The sequence below is a fragment of the Prionailurus viverrinus genome, chromosome B3 (genome assembly GCF_022837055.1).
Source record: "Prionailurus viverrinus isolate Anna chromosome B3, UM_Priviv_1.0, whole genome shotgun sequence".
Classification (NCBI taxonomy): domain Eukaryota; kingdom Metazoa; phylum Chordata; class Mammalia; order Carnivora; family Felidae; genus Prionailurus; species Prionailurus viverrinus.
The window spans coordinates 140,186,271-140,201,660 of NC_062566.1; the positions used below are offsets into that span (position 1 = coordinate 140,186,271).

The 15,390-nt window shown below is 44.2% G+C and overlaps 1 protein-coding gene and 1 pseudogene across 5 annotated transcripts in view; both read left to right on the top strand.

Annotated features, from left to right (window-relative positions):
• Positions 1 to 15,390, top strand: part of RCOR1 (REST corepressor 1) — a 129,108-nt gene that overhangs the window by 25,330 nt on the left and 88,388 nt on the right. The gene's annotated exons all lie outside the window — the stretch shown is intronic.
• LOC125169117 (uncharacterized) lies at positions 1,653 to 1,823 on the top strand (annotated as a pseudogene).

Genomic DNA, 15,390 nt, shown 5'->3' on the forward strand with positions numbered 1-15,390 from the left:
AATCAAGGTGCCTCAGCAAGAATCCCCGAAAATCCCTAATTTCTTCGGTGAATTTCCCCTACGTTCTCGTTCCAATAGAAAATTGGTTTTCTCCTGCTGGAACTGTTTTTTCCCTGCAGTGCTCTCAAGTAGTGCTGGCTTCCTCCTACATTTCTCACATCACCGGGCCTGGAAGTGGGATGTCCTCCTTGTCCTCTATTGCCAGTTCTGTACCGTTCTCCTCTCTTCCCGAAAACACACTGCTGTGAATGTATGTCATCGGATTATACCACTTATGACTGCTTTTTGCTGTATGTAACCTGCCTTTGCACGGACTGCTGGAGGAGCGAACCTTTATCACTCTGGAGCGGCCCTCTTTATCTCTAGTAATGCTCCTTGCCCAACAACTTGGCTCTGCCGGCTCCTTTTCGCCCGTGTTTGTGGGCTGTTTTCATTTGTGCGTTCACCCTTTATTCTGATGATTTAGGTATGTCTAAACAGGTTTTTATCCAAGGCATAAAAAGCAAATCTTTGCTTTTATCTAAGGCATTTAGTTCCATGTACAGTTTCACTTAAGTATTTACTGACATATTTGAATTTAGATCTGTTGACTCAGACCTTTCTATTTATTTGACCGACTTGTTCTGTGTTTCTTTTTTGTTCCTTCAACCTTCTTTTGCATTGACTTAATGTTTATTATTCTGCCCTCTCTCCTTAGCTTGCTAGTTATGTACTTTTATTAAAAATGCCATTAGTAGTTGTCCTAGAGGTTACGGTTTGTTTGTTTTTAGTTTTCCAAGATTTATTTATTTATTTATTTATTTATTTATTTATTTATAGTGTTTATTTTGAGAGAGAGAGAGTGCAAGCAGGGGAGGGGCAGAGAGAGGGAGACACATAATCCAAAGCAACTCCAGGCTCTGAGCTGTCAGCACAGAGCCCGACGCGGGGCTCGAACTCACGAACCGTGAGATCATGACCGGAGCTGAAGTCGGATGCTTAACCGACTGAGCCACCCAGGTGCCCCTAGTTTTCCAAGTTTTTAAGTTGTGGTAAAATAGACATAATATAAAATTTGTCATATTTAACTATTAACATTTTTTTTTGAAGTGTATTTATTTATTTAGAGAGGGAGAGTGGGTATGTGCATGAGTGGGGGGGAAGGGCAGAGAGAGAGGGAGAGAGAATCCCAAGCAGGTTCCGTGCTGTGATCTCAGAGCTCAACATGGGGTTTGATCCCACCAACTGTGAGATCGTGACCTGAGCTGAAATCAAGAGTCAGACACTTAACCAACTGAGCCACCTAGGTGCCCCTAACCATTTTTAAGTGTACAGTTCAGAAGTATGAAATATAGTCATAATGGGCTATTTATTCATCATCATCTTCCTTTTCCAGAACTCTTGTCATCTTATAAAACTAAAACTCTATTCCCATTAAAAGTAGAAGGCATTCTACTTTGTCTGTATGATTTTGAGTACTCTTAAGTATCTTATGTAAGTGAATCATACAGAGTTTGGTTTTTGTGACTGGTTTATTTCATTTGGCACAGCGCCATCAAGATTGATGCATGTTGTAGCTTATGTCAGAATTTCTTTCCTTTTTAAGGCTGTTCAAAGGACAGTTTTGCAGGATATAGGATTCTTGCTTGAAAGCTTTTTCTTTTAGCACTTTGAGCTTTGCGCAGTGGCAGTATCATAGCCAATGAGGCTTATCCAAGGCGCGATTATTACTAATTGAAAACTTTTAGCACTTTGATTATATTGGTCCACTGCTTTCTGGCCTCTGAAGTAGTAGTAGTAGTTGATGTTGTTCTTGTTCTTTTAATGTTTATTTATTTTTGAGAGAGAGAGAGAGAGAGAGAGAGAGAGAGAGAGAGAGAGAGAGAGAGATGGAGGGAGGGGCAGAGAGAGAGAGGGAGATACAGAATCTGAAGCAGGCTGCAGGCCCCGAGCTGTCAGCACAGAGCCCCATGTGGGGCTTGAACTCATGAACCATAAGATCATGATCTGAGCCAAAGTTGGACGCTTAATCAACTGAGCCCCCCCTGCTCCCGGCCTCTGAAGTTTCTGATGAGAAATCTGCTCATTAACTTACTGAGGATCTTTTATATGTGATACATTATTTCTCTTGCTGCCTTCAAGATTCTGTCTTTGTCCTTGACTTTGGAAAGTTTGATTATAATGTGCCTTGGTGTAGGTCTCTGATTTATTTCTATGGAGTTTGTTGAGTTTCTTACATGTTTATATTCATGTCTTTCATCAAATTTGGGACGTTTTTAGCCAGTTAGTTTTTCAGATCTTCTCTTTGCCCCTTTCATCTGGGATGCCCACAACTTGTATTTGGTCTGTTTGATGGTGTCCCACAGGTCCCTTATGCTCTCTGTCCACTTTTCTTTCTGTTCAGTCTTTTCTTTCTGTTTCTCAGACTTGATAATTTCTATTTTCCTATTTTCAGGTTCACTGATTCTTTCTTTTGCCTACTCATGTCTGCCTTTGAGTCCCTCTAGTAAATTATTAATTATACTTTCAACTCCCGAATTTTTTTGGTTTCTTTTTAGGTTTTCTATCTCTTAATTGATTTTTCCATTTTATTTATACATTGTTTTTTTGACTTTCTCCACATCTTTTTTTAGTTCTTTGACCATTTTTAAATCTTTGTCTAGTAGGTTTGCCATCAGGTCTTTTAAAGGATAGTTTCTGTTGAAACTTTTTCCCCCTTTGAATTGGCCATACCTTTCTGTTTCTTGTATGCCTTGTGATGTTGTTGTTGTTGGAAAGTGAACATGTGAGTCTAATAATGTGGTTAACATCCCCTTCCCCAGGTTTGCCGTTTTTGTTATGTATTCACTCATTCATCTATTCTTCAGTAGACTTCCCCCCCCATGTCTCTATGTCAAGGATCATCCTGAGGTTAAACTTAAGGTTTCTCTGATCTGTTTTTTTTTTTTTTTTAAGTTTATTTACTTATTTTGAGAGAGAGAGAGAGCGAGCTTGTGGAGAAAGAGAATCCTGAACAGGCTCCACACTATCAGTGTGAGGAGCATGATGTGGGGCTTGAACTCATGAACCTGTGAGATTGTGACCTGAGCCAATATCAAGAGTTGGATAGTCAACTAGTTAAGCCACACAGGCGCACCAGGGTTTCTCAGATCTTTTCTGAGACTATGCCTTTCTCTGGGCATGTGTGGTCACTTTCTCATTTTCCCTGTATAGTGCATGCATTTGCTTTTTTTTTTTTTTTAAGTAATCTCTGTACACAGTGTAGGGCTTGAACTCACAACCCCAAGATCATGAGTCACATGCTCCACCAACTGAGCCAGCCAGGTGCCCCTATGCATTTGCTTTTGTATGGCCTAGTCATCAATATCTGCCTCCCAGAAGGTGAAAATGAGAAGAGTGAAGAGTGTGTGTGTGTGTGTGTGCGCGCGCGCGTATAAAAGGGACAAGCTTCTTAAAGTCCCCCGCGAGTGACTCCGCTAGAGGATGAGGGGCTTGTTGTGGTGTGGGGGTGGTGCAACAACAGTGACGATCTGCTGCTTGTCTGCACCTCTGTTTTCAGAAGCAGCATTTGGTGGTCAGAGCACAGATTGTCAGCATTTGGAAAACACGGTCCTTTCTGCACACCCTGGCTCCCACATGCTGTGTACAGGCTGTGCCAGGAACTGAATATGTGCACTGCTTCCTGCCCCATGGCCAGGGGCAGGGATGAGTAGCTGCTACTGTCCGGAGAGCTGAGATTGACCAGAACTGACTGCGGTTTACTGCATGAGTTTTTCTCTTGGACATTGCAAGCTTTCAGTAGACGCCAGAGATCCAGCACAGTTACATCAGACAGCCTCTGCCACTGTAGTTGCCTGGGGCGGAGGCGGGGGAGGCGGCAGACAGATTTGTGGGGCTTCCTCCTCTACCGTCTTCCCAGAATCCTCTCCCCTAGAGATTATAATTTATATTTTTGATTTATCATCCTGTTGTAAACTGGGTGCTTTTACCTTCTTGAAGGGCAACGCAACAGCCATAGGATGCCTAACTCCGCTTACCCCTGTGCTCCCTTTGTGCCTTTGTTGTTTCATATTTTAAGTCTTACATACGTTGATTCCTGTAAGGAACTATTATCTTACACAGTCATTTTATTTGGATTTATTCATATATTGACCATTGACCATTTTGTTGTTCTTCATTCCTTTGTGTACCTGGTGAGTTTCTATCTGGTTTGTTTTGTTTTGTTTTGTTTTTTGCACCTTTGGATATTTCTGTCAGTGTAGGTCTGCTAGTGATGGGTCTGTCTGAAACTGTTTTTATTTCAAGTTATTCTTGTAGGTTATTTGTATTGGGTATAGAATTCTAGGTTGTGCTCTCTTCCTTTTATAAAAGTGCTTTAGGAGACTCTTTGTGTTTGGGTTTCCCGTCCTTTTCAGTAGTAGGTTAACTGTCAGTATCACTGTAACCCTCCTGTTTCCCAGGCTGTATTAATTGTTTGCTCTTTCTTTTAGCTATTTTATTGTGATATTCCTAGGTATGAAGTTTATCTTTGTTTCTTAAAGTTTAGTCTACTTAGGATTCTTAGAGCTTCTTGAACCTGTGGCTTACTGTCTTGTTACTTTTAGACAGTTCTCAGTCATTCTTGTGTATTGCTTCTGTTCCAGGCTCTTTTTCCTTTCTTTCTGGAATTTCAGTTTCATATGTGTTCTGCATCTCTGTCTCCTAGCCTCTAAGTCTGTGTTTTCCAAATTTTTACTTCCTGGGCTTCGTTTGAGATCTTTTATTTTAATTTGTCTTTCTCCTTTTATCTATCTTCTTTTAAATCCGTCCATTGAGTTCTTAGTTTCAGTTGTATATCCTTTTTTTAGTTTTAGAGCCTCCATTTGGTTCTTTTTTTATAGTTTCTAGTTCTCTGCTAAAATTGTAAATCTTGTCTTTAAAGTCCTGGAATATCGGAAGTGGATAGTTGACTTGTCAACAACATGGGTGTGAACTGTGCGGCCCACTTCTATGCGGATTTTTTACAGTACACTAAATATATTTTCCTTTCCTTATGACTTTCTTAATAACATCTTTTCTCAAGTTTCAGTTGTGAGAATACAGTATATAATACATGTAACCTGGAAAATATGTGTTAATTATGTTATCAATAAGGCTCTAGTCAACAGTAGGCTATTAGGTTTTGGCGAGTCAAAAGTTATACGTAGATTTTTAAAAATGTTTATTTTGAGAGAGCGCAAGAGTGTGTGAGTGGGGGAGGGGCAGAGAGAGAGGGAGAGAGAATCTCAAGCAGGCTCTGTGGTGTCAGCCCAAAGCCCAGCACAGGGTTCAGTCCCACCAACTGCGAGATCATGACCTGAGCCGAAATCAAGAGTTGGCTGCTCAACCGAGCCACCCAGGCGCCCCATCTATATGCGGATTTTTGACTCCTCAGGGTCTGTATGCTCCCCACTGCTGCACTGTTCAAGAGTCAACTGTAGTTATTTTTAAATCTGGTAACTAATATCTGGAATGCTTGTGGTCTGTTTTTGTCTTTTATTTCTTCTGTCTTGTGTTAATGTTGTATTATTTACTCACATGCCTGATCTCTTTTGACTGTGTATTTTATATCAAACTTGCAACTTGGAAAATTGATTATAAAAAAATCTGAGGCCTAAGGAAAGTATCTTCTAGGGAGGTTTTATTTATACTCACACTGTGCAATCAGCTTACTCCCAGTAGAAATTGTTCAGGGCCGACCTGCAGTCCCTTTGAGGGTCTGTCTACTTCAGTTTTATTCTTTTTTGTTTTTGTTTGTTTGTTTTTTTAAGTTTATTTATTTTTGAGAGAGACGGAGACAGAGAGCACGAGTTGGGGAGGGGCAAAGAGCGAGGGAGACACAGAATCTGAAACCGGCTCCAGGCTCCAAGCTGTCAGCACAGAGCCCGACGCGGGGCTCGAACCCACCAACTGTGAGGCCATGACCTGAGCCGAAGTCAGATGCCCAACCGACTGAGCCACCCAGGCACCGCTGCTTCAGCTTTATTCTTCCAGAGTACAGCCTCTCGGAGTCCCAGTTCAATGGAATGGCCGTTCGCAGGCTGCTGCTCCCTCTCCCTCTCCCCGGTGGCAATCCGTGAAGTCAGAGCCATTACCCTAACACCAAGAGCCTGTCAGATGCATTATTCAGCGTCTCAGCCTCTCGGTGCCATCCTCCAACGTTGGCAAATGCCTCTGGGGGGAAAAGTGACCCCCGTAGCTGTAGTTCCCTTCCTAAGTCTCAGTCTCTGCTGTGTTCCAGCTCTATCTTGTCAGTTCACCGATTCCTTCAAGCAGACGTTTTTGACGTTTTGTTGAGCTTCTCTGATCGTCCTTGGTGGGTCTGAGTTACCTAGTTTATTACTAGAACGGAAGTGGCTTCTTCTTTTGTCACTCGCTAAGCGCGGTGTCTGTAGTCTTTTGTAATTTTTTTTGCCCTTGAGGGTAATCCATCCTAGAGCAATGGTGAATGGCTGAACAACTATTCAACAATAGTGACAGGGCTTCTTAGTTCCTCGACCTCTCTCCCATGTATCCTGTTCTCTACCCTACCTTGGCCACCCATTCCCTTGGATCACCATCATGTGAAAAAACTCTTGTCACTTCAATTTCAAACTTAGTACTCTGAGTACCGCTTCCAGACTTTATAGCTCCCACCTTCAACCATCCCATTTCCTGCAGTCTTCAACCCCATCGTAAATTTCAGTTCATTGTCCCTGCCGCATTTCCCCTGGTCACTCTCTTTGTTGACCATAAATTCCATAGTCATTACAGCATGTCCTCTACTCATACTCTCTTGTTTTCCTCGTGTTTCATCAATAACCGTGTCTAAGCCACAATCTGTGTCTTAGCCTGGATTCCCTGGAAAAGATGGCAAGAGTGTATGTGCTGATGCTTTCTTTGAAGTTAGAGCGAGGAGGGAAAAAAGAGGATGAGGCAGAGAAGAAGGGAGAACAAATACAAAGTGGTATGTTTCTAAGCCATCACAGCTTCGTGAGAACCTTAGCTGGTTGCTTGGTCATCCTGGGAGTCTCTAGGGAATCATGGCACCTCTCAGAACACTCCCAGGGGATGGGGGCGGGCAGCAGGCAGGTATGTGGAGGTGGAAGCTGAGAAGTTTGACGGCCCTTTCTCGTCTCCTGTCTCTTAATGGTCAGAGTTGCCCCATTAGGGTCTTAAAAATTTTCTTTTTCACGTTTATTTTTGAGGGAGAGAAAGTACGAGCAGGGGAGGGGCAGGGAGTGGGGGACAGAGGATCCGAAATGGGCTCTGTGATGACAGCAGCGAGCCTGATGTGGGCTCAGACCCACAAACTGCGAGATCATGACCTGAGCCAAAATGGGATGCTCAGCCGACTGAGCCACCCAGGCGCCCCTGCCCCATAGGGACTTCGTTATTCTCTGCTTTCAGGTTTGTTACTTGGCCTCTACAGGCAGCCCCTGGGGAAGCTGCTGAATTAGGTGTTGGAGCTGCTGTGGCTTCTGTCACAGTGCACACGGGGAGGGCTACCAGGGCTTAGCCTTTATAAGCCCTGGGGGAGGTAGAGACAGTTGGTGATGTTAGGAAAGAAGACGTGGGTAGTGGGCTGAGGCTTAGGATCATCTGAAGCTTGCAGATTTCTGCCAGGCCTGGTGGGGCTGTTCCGGCTGGGAAGTGGGACAGCAGGCGAGTCCGAGTGTGTGGGGGGGAGGGTGCCTGAAGTGCGTCTCGTAAGGCCTGTTTAATGCAGCTTCTGATTCTTCTTTTTCTTGAATCCGTGTGAATTCCGCTGAATGTGGTTAGAGAGACCATACTGACTAATCTCATTTTGAAATCATGACCACCAAAATCTCGTAGGCCCATTACAGGTTTATTGTTTTCCTATCTAGTTACTCTTCTGTAGAGTATTCAAATGTCTCATTTAAAATGTTCCATTTTTCCTTCCCCCTTTTCCCTTTATTTAACTGGGAAAACATTGAAGCAGTTGCACGTGAACTTCTGCAGGCTGTCATTCTCAACAGCATATAAGCAGCCTGTTAGATCTCACTTGTGTAAAAAGGTTTTTCTTGATAATTGTCTATACTCTGTTTTCCATTCTTTTCTTCTGTTCTCTTCTCGAACACGTTTCTTTCAGGTTTTTGTCCCCACTGCTCTTCCAGAATTTCTCATAATGTCACTGGTGACCTCCATGTTGCAAGAGCTAATTGTCAGTCTTCCCCGTTTACCCCAAGAGTCCCAGGTACCTCACTCCTGTTTGAAACCTGATTAGTTTAGGGCTCTCCAGAGAAACAGAACTAGTAGGATATATATATTAAAAGACATTTGTTATAAGGAGTTGGCTCACATGACTGTGGAGGCCGAGAAGTTCTTAGACCTGCCAGTCAGCAAGCTAGGAGAGATGGTCTAAGTTGTAGTCTGAGTACAAAGGCCTGAGAGAGAACCAGGAGATCCCATCCCGTGTCCCAGCTCAAGCCGTCAGGCTGGAGAGGTTCCCTCTTAGCCTTTTCATTAAATTCAGGCCTACTGTTTGGATGGGCACCGCCCACATTAGGGAGGGCAGTCTGCTTTACTCAGTTTACCGATTCAGATGTTAATCTCACCCAGAAATACTCTCACAGACACATCCAGAATAATGTTTGACCGACATCTGGGACCCTGTGGCCTGGTTGAGTTGACACGTAAAGTTAACCATCAAAAAACCCTCTCTCCCCCAAGACATCTAGAACAAGATGCCAGTTTAATCTGTAGGAGTTCCAGTCCCCATCGCCCCTGACCTCAGCTCCCGACTACTCCTTTCTGTTCTCCACTCTAGTCACGCTGCCTCCCTTCTCTTTCTTGACTGTTGCCCGGTGTGTTCCTGCCCGTAGGGTCTCTGCACTCACTTTTCTTCTGCCTCCAGTGCTTTTTCCTTGCTTCTCTACCCCTCCGCTTACCCTTCATCCATACGGCTTATGTTCTTCTTTCTTTCCCTCCGCACTGAACTGTCACACTCTCACTGAGGCTTTTCCTGGCCAGTCCATCTGAACATTTCGGCTGTTTCCCTGGTGCTTCCTGTCCTCCTTCCTTGCTTCATGGTTTTCTCATTCCCTCTTGCATTGTCTAACATACTACCCTATTTATCTTCTTTCTTGTCTGACTCCTCCACCCAGAAGGTCAGCTCTGTAAGGTGGGGGCCCAGCTTCTAGAAGAGCGCCTGGTACAGGTGTGTCTCTCGGTAACAACTTCCTTTTTTTTAAAAAAACACGGACAGAACCTCTTTCCAGTAAGTTTACAAAATAGAGGTTTTTAGCCTGAGCTCCCAGCAGCGAGCACCTTTATTGGCTCACAGACGCCTTTGCATAGGTCTTTTATAGATACGCCTTTTATAGCCTAACTGTGGATGAGCTGACGTAATTCTGAAGGCACCGTGCCAGGCTTCTCGACTCTCTTCCTTCTAGTTGTGTGTGTGTGTGAGTGTGAACCAGCTCCGTGCCGGAGAGCTTTACAAATAACCTCTTACTTAATTCTCAGAACAGCCCTACTGCACAGTGGTATCATCCCCATTGTGCAGACACTGAGGCAGATTTAGAAAGCTTGAACAACTTGCCTGAGGTCTCAGCTCGGATGTGGGAGAATCCAACTTGATCTAGTCCTGTGTTCTTGAGTGTTACTGCATTAGATGCCTCTTCCTCCTTAGATATTTTGTGTCACACAGGAACTTAGGAATGTTGGGCAGACTATTTAACCCCTTTCGCCATGATAGTGTTAAATATTCAAAGTGTCTGCTTAGCGAATCTCAGCACAAAGCACCCATTCAAAGTTAGGAATCCTTGGGGCACCTGGCTGGTTCAGTTGGTTAAGCTCCTGACTTCGGCTCAGGTCACGATCTCGTGGTTCATGGGTTTGAGCCCCGTGTCGGACTCTGTGCTGACAGCTGGGAACCTGGAACCTGCTTTGGATTCTGTGTCTCCCTCTTTCTCAGCCCCTCCCCCACTCATGCTCTGTCCGTCTCTCCCAAAAATAAATAAACGTTGGGGCACCTGGGTGGCTCAGTCGGTTGAGCGTCTGACTTCAGCTCAGGTCATGATCTCGTGGTCTGTGAGTTCGAGCCCCGCATCGGGCTCTGTGCTGACAACTCAGAGCCTGGAGCCTGCTTCTGATTCTGTGTCTCCCTCTCTTTCTGCCCCTGCCCTGCTCATGCTCTGTCTCTCTCTCTCTGTCAAGAATAAATAAACATTAAAAAAAAAATTAAAAAAAAAACAAAAATAAATAAACATTAAACAAATTTAAAAAAATTTTTCAAAGTTAGGAATCCTTTCTAAGATCAGTGCAAAAAAATAACTAAAGCACCTCAAGCCTTTCTCGACGTTATCCTTCCCAGATCTTCTGAGGCTTAGTCCTCATTCTAGGTTTCTGGATCTGAGGTACAATACTGCCGCTTATAAGATCAGAAGGGTAGTGGTGACTGCCATCGTGAAGGATCTTGCCCTTTCTGGCTCAAGTGATTATTAATCAGTCCCTTCCACCTCTGGAGTATTCTTCCATGAGAAATTACAGGAATCCCCTCTCCTTCACAGGAAAGTGTTAAGAAACCACTCCTGTTTCGTGGTTCGAAATGACTATTATTTCGTGATTCTTGCTTCGTTGAATAGTTGTTCTGCTGGGCTTACGTGGACGGTATCATTTGATTGCTCGGTGGGCTTGGTGTCGTCTGCTGGCCTCACTGAGATGCTGGGCCACCTGGGCCTCTTTGGTCTCCGTATGGTCTCAGGGCCTGACAGTTTTCCAGTGGGAGAGGTCTCGAGTCGGATAGTCAGACTTCTCACGTAGTGGCTCAGGGCTCCCAAAGCAAGCATTTCAAGAAGGAGGAAGCAGCAACTGCTAGTCCTCTGGAAGTGTAGGCCCGGAACTGGCACATTATCATTTCTGCCACACTTCCTCGCTTAACATGAGTCACGGACCAGCTCAGATTCGTTGTGAGAGTTGACTGTGCAGGGTGTGGGGGTAGGTTTACTGGGAGTAGACTGGCCCAGACTACTCTTGAGAGTGAACAAGAGCCTATTAAAAATTGTGCCAGGTTGACAGGTGTAAACTGGGATTGTCCAGGACTAATCTGGACATATGGTCATCATAGCCCTGCTTGTGCCCTGGAGGAGGCAAGAGATAGGTATTACCCTGAATCTTTGCATGTGATTCTCCTAGCGTAAAAATAGGACCATGTTCAGTATGCTTCTCATGTTTGGCTTTATTTTATTTATTTGTTTGTTTATTTATTTTAATGTTTATTTTTGAGAGAGAGAGAGAAAGGGACAGAGAGAGGGGGACAGAGGATCTGAAGCAGGTGCTGTGCTGACAGCAGCAAGTCCGACGTTCCGACGTGGGGCTCGAACCCACGAACTGTGAGATCATGACCTGAGCCAAAGTCGGACGCTCAGCGAACCGAGCCACCCAGGCACCCCTATTTTTACTTTTTAAAAATGTTTATGTATGTATTTTGAGAGAGGGGGAGTGCATGTACATGAGCCAGGGAGGGACAGAGATAGAGGAGAGAGAATCTCAAGTGGGCTCCCTCCTGTCAGTGCAGAGCCTGACGTGGGGGCTCAATCTCATGACTGTGAGATCGTGACCTGAGCCGTAATCATGCTTAACTGACTGAACCACCCAGGTGCCCCTGCTGTTGATGTGTTAAGTTGAACATGACTTCTTTAAAAAAAATTTTTTTTTAACGTTTGTTTATTTTTGAGAGAGACGGCGTGCACAATCGGGAGGGACAGAGAGAGAAAATGAGTCACAGAAATTGAAGTAGGCTTCAGGCTCTGAGCTGTCTGCACAGAGCGGGACTCAGGGCTTGAACTCAGGAACCGCAAGATCATGACCGCAAGCCGAAGTCGGATGCTTAACTGACAGCACCCAGGCGCCCCAAGTTGAACATGACTTCTGAACACAACCCACCAACTTTGTTTTGGGTGCTCAGTGACTATAGAATGAATTACTTGGTCTAACAATAGAGGGGGGGAAACTGGCTTTGAACTTAGAAGATTTTGTTTGTTGGTCTCTAGTGGGTGGCTTTCCGGAGATATTTTTCAAGATTAATTTTGGCCATGTGTCATTTTCACCCTATAGAACTTGGAATCCTCTCCTAAGATATAGCTCCATTCTGCAGTTAATCAGATGATCTCAGAGGTCTCTTCCAGCTCTAAAATTCTGCTCTAATCTTACAGAAAGTTGTTACCCAAATGATTATTGGAGAGCCATGATAAAAGGCCTTCAGAGTTTGGATGTGATCCGGGGCCACGTGGGGATCCAGAAAACTTTATGCACTAAAGTTGCTTTACTCTATACCGTGAAGAAAAGTTAGTTTGCAGTCCAAAATGGAATTTGTTCTCAGAAGAACGTTGTCTTTTTTTTTTTTTTTTTCTTTTAAGTAGGCTCCATGCCTCGCACGGGGCTTGAACTCACAACCCTGAGATCAAGACCTGAGCCAAGATCAAGAGTCAATCAGATGCTTAACCGACTGAGCCACCTAAATGCCCCTAGAATGTTAAGTCTTAAAGGCTGACTGTAAAAAATTATTCTAAAGTTCAAAATCCCACTTTTCTGTACAATAGATGATAGATTTGTGAGGCATGCATTCAAGATCTCATTTTGATGCGAGATGCCTCCAGAATGTGTCATGTCTACGTGTCTGTGTACACACATGTGATCGTGCTTCAGGAATGTAGTATGAGGGTCCATTTTGTCCTTCCTGAAGTTCGTGGTGGGGGGGGGTGGCGGTGGTGGAAAGGAGGTCATTCCTAGGGAGTGTTTACCTGATGCAGTTTGTGTTTTGCCCTGGTTGGTCCAGGGAGGGGGAAGGGGTAAGTGAAAATTCTTGACCTGAATGCAGTGTAACAGTCTCATTACTAATCCTGACTACAGTATATAAGACACAAAGCAGACCTCTCCAAACCAAGTTGCTGCAGATTTGAGTAGTTGTGAGATCTCTTCCTGGCTAAAGAAGTCAGTAATGTGACTATCGTCAGATGAAGCTTGGTGCTTTCTGTCATCTAGGAGCAGGGGGTTCCCACTGATTCTGGGTGATATATACCAAGTAAATATTCTCTGTATTTATGATGTCTTTCCCCCCCAGCATATTTTATATCACATTTTTCAGTGATGCACCAGCCGTCACACTGGTGACATTTGTAATAGGGAGACCTAACCTCGGATGTCGCTGTGTGTCTGCTTGCAGGGTAGGGGAGGAAGGTAGGTTGGTAAATCAGGAGGACGAGTCAACTTTGCTTTGCAGTTGTTTGACAGGTTCATACACATTGAGGTTTAGGGAAAATGTCTACTTTTAAGATGGCTTTGGCACAGATGATATTTACAAAAAAACTACTAAATAGGGAAAGGATTATCATTTATAGAGCACCTTTTATGTGTACTCCTTTTTAGCTGTCTTGTGAAGACCATACCTTTTCTACATGAGGGAACGAAGGAAGAGTGACTTTGCCCAGGGCTCTGTGTGATGAAGCTCGTAGCTGTCAGAGCTTGCGTTTGGTCTCAGGTTTGTGTGCCGCCAGCGTTCTTGTGGTCCATCCCCTCACCCCAGGTTGGTGATTTATACCAAGGTTCTTCCCAGGTCCTTCCTGACTACCCTGTCTGTATTTTAACCTCCACGAAATACATAGATCCAGCCTCCCTGGAAAAACTGTTACATCTGGCTAGATTGTCTCATATGCCTATTTCTTACATTGTTGTAAACACTGAACACACTGGATGGATTTTTTTACCCTGGGACCTGTGAACCCTTGGAAGTTGTGTGCAAAATGTTGTATGTGCATGTGTGTGTGTGTGTGTGTGTGTGTGTGTGTGTGTGTGTGTGTGTGAAAATATCAGGATCCATCGCTTTCATAAAATTCTCATTGCTTTCTGACTCAAATAGCCAGCCTCAGGAGCCCCCACTTTATGCCATTAATATTTTCCAGTACTATTGTTGAATGAATTAATATACATAAAGTGCTTAGAGTAGGACCTTACAAGAAGTAAATTCACTATTAGTATTGTTATCAAGTTTTCTGTGTGCATGGTCTTCAAAACGTTTTAATAATTGGATAATAACCTATGGAATAGAATATTACCAGACAGACCAGCTTCTTATTGTTGTCACTCTTTGGGTTCAAAATTTTCTTTTTTCTTTTCTTGTCTTGTCTTTTCTTTTCTCTTTCCTTGTTTTAGGTTTTGGACGGCAATTTATTTATTTATTTTTTGAATTTTTTTTTTTTCAACGTTTATTTATTTTTTTGGGGGACAGAGAGAGATAGAGCATGGACGGGAGAGGGGCAGAGAGAGAGGGAGACACAGAATCGGAAACAGGCTCCAGGCTCTGAGCCATCAGCCCAGAGCCTGACACGGGGCTCGAACTCACGGACCGCGAGATCGTGACCTGGCTGAAGTCGGACGCTTAACCGACTGCGCCACCCAGGCGCCCCCATTTATTTATTATTTTTAAAAAATATTTGTGAGAGAGAGAGAGAGACAGAGTGCGAGCAAAGGAGGGACAGAGAGAGAGGGAGATGCAGAATCTGAAGCAGGCTCCAGGCTCTGAGCTGTCAGCACAGAGCCTGATGCAGGGCTTGAACCCATGAACTGTGAGATCGTGACCTGAGCCAAAGTCAGCTGCTTAACTGATTGAGTCACCCAGGCATCCCAGGAAGGCAGTTCACTGATTTCTTTTTTTTTTTTTTTTTTTTTTTTAGTTTATTTATTTTGGGATGCCTGGGTGGCTCAGTCAGTTGAGCATCTGACTTCATCTCAGGTCACGATCTCACGATTCATGAGTTTGAGCCCCACATCAGGCTCTGTGCTGTCGGTGCAGAACCTGCTTCGGATCCTCTGTCCACCTCCCTCCCGCTCCCCTGCTCATATTCTGTCTTTCTCAAAAAAAATTAAAAAAAAAAAATTAAAAAAAAGTTAGCATGTGCCCGTGTAGGGGGAGAGGCAGAGGGAGAGGGAAAGAGGATCTCAAGCCGGCTCTGTGCCGTCAGTTGCAGAGTGTGCAGTGGGGCTCAATCTCACAAACTGGGGGATTGGGACCCGCGTCAAAATCAAGAGTTGGACGCTTAACTGACTGAGCCACCCAGTCACCCCCAAAATTTACTTTTCTTAGGGATGTGATCAAAATAGGTGAAGGGAGGAGTGGGAGATACAGGCTTCCAGTTAGGGAGTGGATAAGTAATGAGGAAGAAAGGTATGGCATGGGGAATATCGTGGTATTCTAAGAGTGCCGTGTGGGGACAAATGGTAGCTGTGTTTGTAGTGAGCACAGCATAACATACAGAGTGTAGCTGTGGAGTCACCATGTCGTACATCTGAAACGAATGACACTGCGTGTCAACTATACTTTGAATAAAAAGTCCTCTTTACCAGATCATTACAAAAAAGTTTTTGTTTTCCTTTTACAAGCTATTTGAGATG